This window comes from Lactuca serriola, chromosome 8 (assembly GCF_051521515.1).
Source record: "Lactuca serriola cultivar US96UC23 chromosome 8, Lser_US96UC23_V15, whole genome shotgun sequence".
NCBI lineage: Eukaryota > Viridiplantae > Streptophyta > Magnoliopsida > Asterales > Asteraceae > Lactuca > Lactuca serriola.
In genome coordinates this window covers 85982969-85993571 of record NC_136415.1, presented here as the reverse complement: position 1 = coordinate 85993571, position 10603 = coordinate 85982969, and the positions used below count along the sequence as shown (strand labels likewise).

The following is a 10603-nucleotide window of genomic DNA, read 5'->3' as shown; positions in this document are numbered from 1 at the left end:
CCATAAGGAAGGTGGCCTATGTGGAAGGACTTCAACACAACCTCATCAGTGTATCTCAGCTTGTTGGAGGTACAGGTCTCAAAATTTCATTCGATGATGAAGGTTCTGAAATCATAGAGAAAAAGACAAAGAAAGTGATTCTGAAGTCAGAGCGAAAGGGTGAAATGTTTCCTCTGAACATGAAACCCATCAAAGGAAACCCAGCCATATGTCTGCTATCAAAAGCTCAATCCGACGAAAGCTGGTTGTGGCACAGAAGACTCTCTCATCTCAATTTCAAAGATATCAACCGACTTGTCATTGGAGGTCATGTTAGGGGTCTTCCATTGCTCAAGTTTGACAGAGAGCATTTATGTGCTGCATGCGAAATGGGAAAGCAGAGTCGTCAAAGTCACCCATCCATAATTAACACAAAAGTTGTTGAACCACTCGAATTGCTTCATATCAATTTGTGTGGTCCTTCATCTATTGAAAGCATCGGTGGTAGCAAGTACATTCTCGTTATCGTTGATGACTTCTCTCGATTTACATGGGTGTTCTTTCTAAAGCTCAAATCTGAAGCAACTCAAAAGCTGAAAGTGTTTATCAAGCAAATTGAAGTCCAGCTCAAGAAGGTCGTTCGCAACATCATGAGCGACAATGGTCTCGAATTCAAGAACAGAGAGTTTGAAGAGTTTCTTGCAGAAAAGGGAATTAGCCATAATTTCTCAGCTCCCTACACACCACAGCAGAATGGGATAGTCGAAAGACGAAACCGATCTTTGTGTGAAGCTGCCCGAACTATGTTAAGTTTCGCTTCCTTACCTCTTTATTTTTGGGCTGACGCTATTTCTGCTGCCTGTTATACACAAAACAGGTCCTATCTCAACAAGCGATTCACGCTCACACCATATGAGATATTAAACAACAGGAAGCCCAATGTGAAATTTTTCCACGTTTTTGGCTCAAGGTGTTTCATCTTTGACTCTAAAGAACACCGCAACAAGTTTGATGTCAAAGCCGACGAGGGAATTTTTCTGGGGTACTCACTCACATCGAAGGCGTACAGGGTCCTAAACAAACGATCAAGAAGGATTGAAGAGACATATTATGTGACCTTTGACGATAACTACGTCAAGAAGCTACAGGCCATAGATGACACTGTCGGGGAAATATTTCCTCAAACTGGCCAAGTCACAGTCTCAATCGCCAATTTGTACGAGAAATTTCTGGAACTCTTTGACAAACCGGAAAAAGCTTCTCTCTCCGAAGCAGGTGCAGCTGACAACAAAATAGATCATATGAAGCAGATTGTCGAAGATGCTGCAAGTAGAATGCATGAAGGAGTATCGCCCACTGATGACTCTCCAACCAACATTGCTTCAGTCGAGGGGGAGCCAAGCTCACAAATCCAGGGGGAGCAAAGCTCTACCACTTCACCCGAAGGTCCTTCACCAACCGAAGGTACCTCTCCAACCGAAGGTGCCCCTCCAAACGAAGGTGCTTCAATGCCTGAAACTTCAGCACCGCAAGAAACCCCTGAACCTCATGTTTCTCAAGACTCATCAATTGAGGGGGAGCATGATGATATGATGCTTGATTTTGATAGCCAATCTGAGCCCGAAGAGATGATCAATGATGAACTAGATCCAACCTTCGACCCGAATTACCCTCCTCTTACAAAATGGACCAGAGATCATCCTATCTCTCAAGTAGTTGGTGATGTATCTGAAAAGGTCGTGACCCGATCTCAACTGAAGGCAAAACAGACATCCTTATTCTCAAAGGTTGAGTTTTGTATGTTTAACTCATTTGTATCAAAAGTTGAACCGAAGACAGTGAACACTGCCCTCGATCACTCTGATTGGGTTCAAGCAATGCAAGACGAACTGAACGAGTTCGAAAGGAACAAAGTCTGGCGCCTCATTCCTACTCCTCCGGATGCTTCAGTTGTTGGTCTCAAATGGGTTTTTCGAAAAAAAAATGGACAAGGAAGGAAATGTCATAAGGAACAAGGCTCGTCTGGTTGTCAAGGGATACTGTCAGGAGGAAGGGATAGATTACGAAGAGACGTTTGCTCCAGTAGCCAGGCTAGAATCGGTTAGAATATTTCTGGCCTATGCTGCTCACAAAAACTTTGAGGTCTTCCAAATGGACGTCAAGTGTGCATTTCTCAATGGAGAACTTGAAGAAACTGTGTATGTGGAGCAACCTCCTGGGTTCGTGAACGAAAAGTATCCAAATCATTGCTATATTCTGGATAAAGCTGTGTACGACCTCAAACAAGCTCCGAGAGCCTGGTATGAAACGCTTACAAAATTTTTAAAAATGTCCAAATTCAAACAAGGTTCGGTTGACCCAACCTTCTTTCGCAAAAAGGAAGGTAACCACCTTATGATAGTTCAAATTTATGTCGATGACATCATCTTTGGCTCTACGAATCCCAGCTTAACAGCTAAATTCAGAAAGTTGATGGAGACGAAGTTTGAAATGAGCTCAATGGGTCCTATTAATTTTTTTCCTTGGTTTAAATATAAGACAGGGACCCGAAGGCATCTTTATCAATCAAGAAGCTTACACAAAGACTCTCCTAGCAAAGTTTGGCATGATGGGAGACTCAAAAGTCAAAGTCCCAATGGCATTCGGCACCAAGCTTACCCCTTCTCTAGACAAACCGGCTGTCGACATCACGCTCTATCGTCAAATGATAGGCTCACTGATGTATCTAACTGCTAGCAGGCCTGATATCATGTTTTATGTATGTTATTGTGCTCGATTTCAGGCTAACCCACGCGAACCTCACATGCTGGCAGTGAAGAACATCCTACGCTATCTCAAGCGAACCGCCTCCTTAGGTCTATCGTATCCATCCAATTCAGGCTTCTTCGTTCAAGCCTATTCTGATGCTGACCTTGGAGGATGTGGACTCGACTGCAAAAGCACAACTGGTGGCTGTCAATTTCTTGATGGGAAGTTAGTCAGCTGGCAATCCAAGAAACAAACATGTGTGTCGCTGTCTACTGCTGAAGCGGAATACATTGCCGCTGCATCCTGCACATCACAAGTGATTTGGATCCAGAGTCAACTTCGAGACTATGGACTCAATATGAAGAAGATCCCTCTATATTGTGACTCTGAAAGTGCAATTAGGATCTGTCATAACCCGGTGCAACACTCTAAAACAAAACACATAGCACTGAGGTATCACTTCATCAAAGATCATGTGGAAGATGGAAATGTCGAAGTTCACTTCGTAAGAACCACGGATCAACTGGCTGACGTCTTTACCAAAGCTCTTCCAGAAGCTTCGTTCAATAAAATATTGCAAGGGCTTGGAATGATGGAATCAGAGTCAGTACCTCACACTACCTCTCAATCTCAAACGTAAGAAGCGAAACCAACCGAACGTTCGGGTTCGGTTCAACCATTTCACTCTCTCATTACTTCAAAGGTAGTTTTTCTGTGATGTACATTTCTTGTGCAAAATTTGTTTTTCTTTATGTAAAAAGTTTTTTATTGCATATCTAAACTCCTTGGTTTCTTAAAAAATTTTCCAAAACCGAAACCTCCAGAAGGTTCGGGTTCGGTTTTTCAAAATTTTCCTGAACCGAAACCAACCGAAGGTTCGGGTTCGGTTTTTCAAAATTTTCCTGAACCGAAACCAACCGAAGGTTCGGGCTCGGTTTTTCAAAATTTTCCTGAACCGAAACCAACCGAAGGTTCGGGTTCGGTTTTTCAACTTTTTCCAACCGAAACCAACCGAACGTTCGGGTTCGGTTTTCCATTTTTTTTTTGTTCAATTGCTGGATGCATACCATATATTCCTTCATTACCAATAATCATTGCATGAACAAAAACCATCTTCAAAATGATGGAAACGATTCACATCTCTCACAATAATTTTCCTTCCATATACACGAGACACCAATTTAAAAGCCAAATGGCAATCACTACAAACTCTAAGATTCTTAGTTATGCGAATAGCCAATCCTGTATCACTAACATTCATAAGCCCAAAAGCCAAAGCTAACTTCTCACCATGATAACTTAACATACCATGCTTGTCTTCCTCTTCTACATCATGAAATACACATGACAAATCAGGAACATAACCTACCATCTTTATATCAACCACCATTCTTTCCACCTTCTCATAAATCTCTCTTGTAAAAGAATTAAACTCCTCCCCAGTGTGAAAACCATGCAACTTGTTATCAAACTCAATCAAACTAACTCCCGCAGGTTTTCTTAATCCTTTATTTTTCATATCTTGTCTCAATCTTCCAACTTCTTGCCAGTTTCTTGAAGTTGCATAGATGTTTGACATTAGTACATAATATCCAGTATGTTGTGGTTCAAGGTTGAAAAGATTATCAGCTGCAACTTTCCCTAAAGTGGCATTTCCGTAAATTTTACAAGCCAAAAGCAAAGCTCCCCATACTTCATCATTTGGTTCTGATGACATATTCTTTATCAATTCATAAGCTTCATCTAGAAATCCACCTCTCCCAAGCATATCAACCATACAAGCAAAATGTTTTGGCTCTTTTTTAACCGAACGTTCGGGTTCGATTTTCCATTTTTTTTTTCTCAAAAGTTTTTTTTTTGTCTTATTTTTTACTTTTCTATTTTTTTTATTATTTTTTTTATTTCTTTTCTTTTTATATATAAATTTCAAAAACTCCAACAATATGTTTTTATTTTTTTTGTATGTTTGTTTACTTATGGGGATATATTTGCTGAATTACTTAACTGTCCCTAGAAGCATGCTGCTGTATGTGTCCCAAGCCTCATAAGATTTTGAATAATAGCCTTCATGACCTGGTATACACAAACCTTGTCTTCCCAATAAGGCTAACTCATTTATTCTAATCGTGAGCTACCTCACTCTTTTCTCACATGAGTTCAGAGTCTCCTGCTTGGTCCTTTTGTTCGCAGCAGAGGTACAATGTCTTCTTTCACCATCCCCATTACACTTTTCCATAACATTCGTTTCATCACTGTAACCCTTGAGACTCTCAGAACCTACCACTGAGGTTTATGGTTACACAACATCTGTGTTTATGATCTTAGCTTCGTGCCACTACGAGCTGAGTGAAACCCAAAATTCAACACCAACGAATTGACGGTGACCAATTAACTTGAACAAGTTTTCACCAATGAATTGACGAATGTACCTTCATGAAATCTCAATTTCTTTTCTTTTTGCGTGGTTCCAATGAAATTGTTACACACCATAACATTTCTTCCCAAGGGATCCAGTTTTAAATTTTTTATCTGAGATTTCATATTAATCCAAGCCACTACAAAATCAACTCAAACCTACTTGTTCAACAGACTACACCGGTCTCACAAGTACTTTGTTCACATTCGTTCTTATATCAAGAATTGAATTGCTGAATCAAAGAGAACCTACCCTTAACTTGCCTTATTAAAAGAAGCCTTTCAACATTTCTTAATAAATGTTTGATCGTAATTCAACGGGATTCCACACTAACACTTTGAGGTCTCTCTTGACCTTGAAGGAAGAGATTCGTGCCCGGGATCATCAGTTTCGTGTCATTATTGACATCACAGATTATCCTAAAAAGAGTTGCTTTACTTCCTTATTCTTTTTTACACTCTTTGCACGAAAATCCAAGATTTTCAAAAATTCCGCTACTAATTATTTTACAGGCTGGATATTTACTGGATGATTAAAAATGAAGTTGTGGTCAAAAATTAGCCACGTGGAGCATTTATTGGGAACAGCCGTTTAAAAGGGGATAAGACAAAAAGTTGCTGACTCAGCGGAAGTTAAAAGGATAGAAATTCAAACGACAGTAAAAAGGAGGGCGCGTGAATTTGAAACGGCCACGCTTTTTCTGACACTTGAGGACGCGTGTGCAATATCGAAGCGTCATATCTCTGAAGTTACAGGCGCGTGTGGAAATGGAAACGATTTCTTTCTCTGAACCGGCGCTTATTGGGCGGCGTGATCCTAGGAATCTGACACTCTCTCTCCTACGTGATCATCGCACGTCCCAACTGTCACCAATCAGTCACTCTAAAAACCCGTTTCGTATTTCCATAAGAGATTTGAAACGATTTTTCTCTCTCCTATCACCTACTATAAAAACCCATCAACACCACCTTTTACCTCTTTACTGCCCCCATAATTTCCAAAGCAAAAATACTTCCAAACTCTCTCCCGGCTATCTTCTTCTCCACACCTGCAACAATGGCGGAATCTTCATCTGTTCATGCCACTTCTCAGATTCTTCCTATCAGACCTCAACAATGCCTTGTCATTGATCTGAATCCACTGGCCTATGATCCCTACATGTCGCTGGTTATTGAATGCCTTAAGTACTCCCAGCTTGCTCCGGCATTGTCCAGAATTGAAACGGTGCCACCGGTGGCTCTTTCTCAGGTCTATGCGACGGCCTACTACGACAAGGGCGTCGATAGGGTATTCTTTGAAGTGGGAGATCACAAGACTTCCATTTCTCGCCCCCTTTTCTGCACGTTATTAGGGTTTGCTGCTGACTCATCACGTGTTAACCCGGAGACGATTCCGGTTGGAATGCTCTACAACATGTTCTACAACATGGGCTACACGGAAGTTCTCACCTCCGTCGCCAGGTTCAAGAAGTCATGCCTACTGCCCCAGTGGAATGGGTTATTCACAATTCTCTTCAAGGGACTGTCAGAAAGGAGCTCAGGATCGGACGGGGCCAGTCGTCTTTTCCTGTCAATTATGTATGGGGTGTACAACGGGATCAATCTGGACTATGGATTTGTCCTCTGGCAACAGCTGCTTCAGAGCCTCTCTTCTACTTCTCGACACTCCGAGGTGTCGCTGGCCCGGTTCTGGATCTTGATCACAAGATGGGCTATGGACAGGTTTGATGTCCCAACTGCTGATGGTGCACCGATGTCTTCTATTGGTACCTTTCATACCAAGAAGATCATCGTCTCGGATGCATCAAAATTCTCCTTCATTGGCTCCATCCCGGAGACCATGTATGGAAGTGTGCCTTCAGACAGTAGTATGATCAAGGCGATCAAGGAGTTAGGGCCATCTGGTCCGAGGGAACTGACACCGGACATGCTGCGCTCGATTCACGATGCCGACAAACCGGTGGCTAGGGGTAAGAAGGCAGACAAGGGGAAGAAACCATCCAAAGCCCCAAAACCTTCTCCCAAGAAGCGCAAACTACAGAAACCTGCTTCATCCCCACAACCGAAAAGGAGGAAGACCCAACCGAAGCGAAAGCTCCTCAAACCCTCCTCTTCAAGAGAATCCGAAGGTGGGAGTTCGAACTCTGAAGGCTCACAAGGAGACGAATCTCCTCAGCGAGGCAACACACCCCCTCGGTCCCCAACCCCGGAGATGGAACTTCACCAATCCCCAGTTCCTTCTCCTCCACCCACAATACCTATTTCCATTCCCACCATAACCCCTACTATACCACCAACCTCATTCCCTATACCTCCACCCATATTCACCACATCAACCGAAACACCACCTGTAACCGAAACCCCTCCCGTAACCGAACCTCCACAAACCGAAACCCATATACCACCACCACCCGAAACTAACCCCCCACCCACTCAACCTGAACCAACCAAACCCACAACACCCCCTGCTTCACCACCACCTCAATCTCCAGAAGACGCCTCCGATGGCGATGATCAATTCCTTGGTGGTGATCACATGAACTTTGATTCGGTCTATTATAGTCCGTTTCAAGTTCAGAGTGATGAGGAGGATGATGCTCCAGTGACAAAGAAGCATCTCCGTGAGCTTAACGAGAAGGTTGATCAACTTCTCGCCTCCTCTTCCAACCAACAGTCCACCTTATCTGAAGCTGCCCTTCAGAAGATAGTTGATGCCTTCTCCAGGGCTCAACAAGACTCAGTGGCTTCAGCAGCTGCTACGATAGACGCCTCCACCCGAGCCTGTGAGGCAGCGACCGAACAAGTCGATAAACTATTCTCCGACGCTTCTGCCCTGCTACAGTCTCTGCAGGAAAGCGCCGATGCCAGAAAGACAACTCTGGAACCGATTGTTCAGCAATTGGCCAAGTTCGTCTCGACGGAGTTGACTTCGTTCGCTACTCTACGACAAAATCTCAGCGACGACAACTCGGCACTCCGTGCCTCCATCGATGCCCGTCTGGAAAAACTACAAGAGGATCTTGCGGCAGAGAACTCTCTGATGGACGTTCTGGCAAGTAAAACTACTGCCCTAAAGGTCAAGAGCACGCAGCTTTCCAACTCTCAAGAACAATTGGAAGCTCTTCGATCCGAGAGGGAAGTCATAAAGACGTGTGTTTCGGATGTCCACGCCGCTCTATCCAACATCCTGGAAGCACACGACCCCATCCTTAATCATTCGGTGAGGCGCACCCTCGCTGAAAAGCTCTCCCTAGCCATGGACCTCTTAAGCAAAATTGAAGGCCTGCTGAGTTTCGTGTCCATTCCGAAACAAGGGGGAGATGAGAAGAAAGGATCGAAACCACCTCCGTCCTCCAAAGCTACTCACACAACCGAACCACCCCCAACTGGTCATGCCTCGGGTTCGGGTGTGAAGAACAAGGGTAAACACATAGCAGAGGATGGAGATGAAGATGAAGATGAAGACAAGGAGACCATTGCCGACATGTTAAAACGAAAGAACAGTCGCAATGCTGAAGATGATGCCAGTCGTGTGGCGCGTGAGGCTGAAGAAGCCGAACGAAAGCAAAAAGAAGCCCACGATCTCCTTGAGAGCCGAAAGTTGCTCTTCCCTGCCTGGACCAGGGATCGCTTGATAAAAGAGGCCATAGAGACTCCAAGCATACTATGGCTCGAGCCGGTGATATCGTTCGACTGCAACAACACCATCGATTCGCAGTTCGATATGCCACTGACTCGAAAGGCGTTCATCTTCCACGCCTTCTCCAACATTTCTGAAGTCCCGCATCCGAACGATGAGCTTGACAGGGAGCTCATTGACTTCTACCTGGAGGCCGCTCGCCCTCAATACCTTACATGGAGCGCCCAGAAGATTGTCAATGTTCGGGTGATGAAGCCTTTTGCCGTGGGGAAATTCACAAACGTCAAGTTCAAGCTTATCCGAGGATCTGCAAGAACTGCTCACATGATCTCTCTGGCGGATCTGCCCAATCTGAACCCTCATGATTGGATAGTCTTGTACAACATCCTGCTGACAAACGAAGCCGAATATGGTCCCATCTTAGACCATGTCAAAAGGATGCTGGCATGCTACATCATGGAGGTGGCCCTAATGGATCAGGAGGTTGCCACAGTTTTTAAGAAGAAACCGAAAGTCAAGCCTGTGGGATCGGCCAGTGATCTGAATCAAATGCTAATGGGCAAGATAGATTCGAGGCGAAACTCTGTGATGTTCACTAGAGCCGAAGGACAGAAATGTCTCTTCGCTTTAGCTGACAAACATCTTTACACTACAACTTGCTTGGAGCACATCTTATTCATCATCAAGCAGTGTAAAGACAATTCGGCTGATGATATCAAGTACTTCAACGATATGATCAATTCGTACATCCGGTTTAGACAGACCATCCTTTCCATAACCAAGTGTCTGTTTAGTACTGTGAAGAAGAAGGTACCAGCTTCAGCCGCCGGCCCAAGTAGAAAGTGAAGGTCTCGCTCCAAATTGACGCAAAGGGGGAGATTGTTGGGCTGAAAAGAGTTTTTATGTTGCGTCTTTTGGGCTCGTTAGATTAGCCTTTTGTTCTCCGGTTTGGGCCTGTCCAACCGAGAGCCTTTTATGTATAGTATTTAAGTTAATGCTTGCATGCATATTAGGTTAAGATTCATAAGATTCTAGAGATAATCTACATAGCGATTGATCAAGAGAATAATATTTTCCAGTAATCGTTCTTGTAATCTTCCAATCCTTTACAGTTGATGTTCTTAATCGAGCTCTTCTAAGGATTTTATTTAATCATTCGACACGTTTGATTCAAGCTGTTTGTTCTTATTATTGCGTTCTGCTTTGTTATTAATATTGTGTTCTTGCTGTTTCGTATTCATATACTTGTTCAAGATTTAATCGATCTTCATAGACTAAAAGTTTTTTTAATCCCATCAAACATAATGTAAAGAGAATGCCCACAGACAACCCTATGTTGTCTGTGAAAGAGAATGTTGGTATACCAACCTCCGGGGTTGAGTACCGGCGCGCTTATGTTCCCGAGTAATCCAAAGAGAAAAGAGAATCATCTCCCGTAAATTTCATAACGTTAATTCCTCTAAGTGACTCGTTATAACAATACTAGATAATGACAATTTCGCCTGTCTTGGTGTTGTTGAACGCCGACGGAATAAAGTAAGGTTTTTGTCACCCTAGACTGGTTTATCTAACTGTAGCGAATAACTCAGGTGTGGGATGTCATCCCCATATAGATCTATACACAAATCCCCGCTCTCCCTCCAAAAGACTCTACTTATAGCTACAGGCTACGATCGTACATTTAATTGGTGTCAACCGACACATCTCACTAGATCCTTAATCAAATTTACACGAAGAGAAACATATAAAGTACATTCCAGACCCAATGAACATGTAAGTGAACGACTAAGGCCCATTAAGCATGTAAATCATTTCTAGACT

The 10603-nt window shown here is 43.4% G+C and overlaps 1 pseudogene; it reads right to left on the bottom strand.

Moving 5' to 3' along the window:
- Positions 1-3808: 3808 nt before the first annotated feature.
- Positions 3809-4504, bottom strand: LOC145067123 (putative pentatricopeptide repeat-containing protein At3g49142 pseudogene; annotated as a pseudogene).
- Between the last annotated feature and the right edge of the window lie 6099 nt (positions 4505-10603).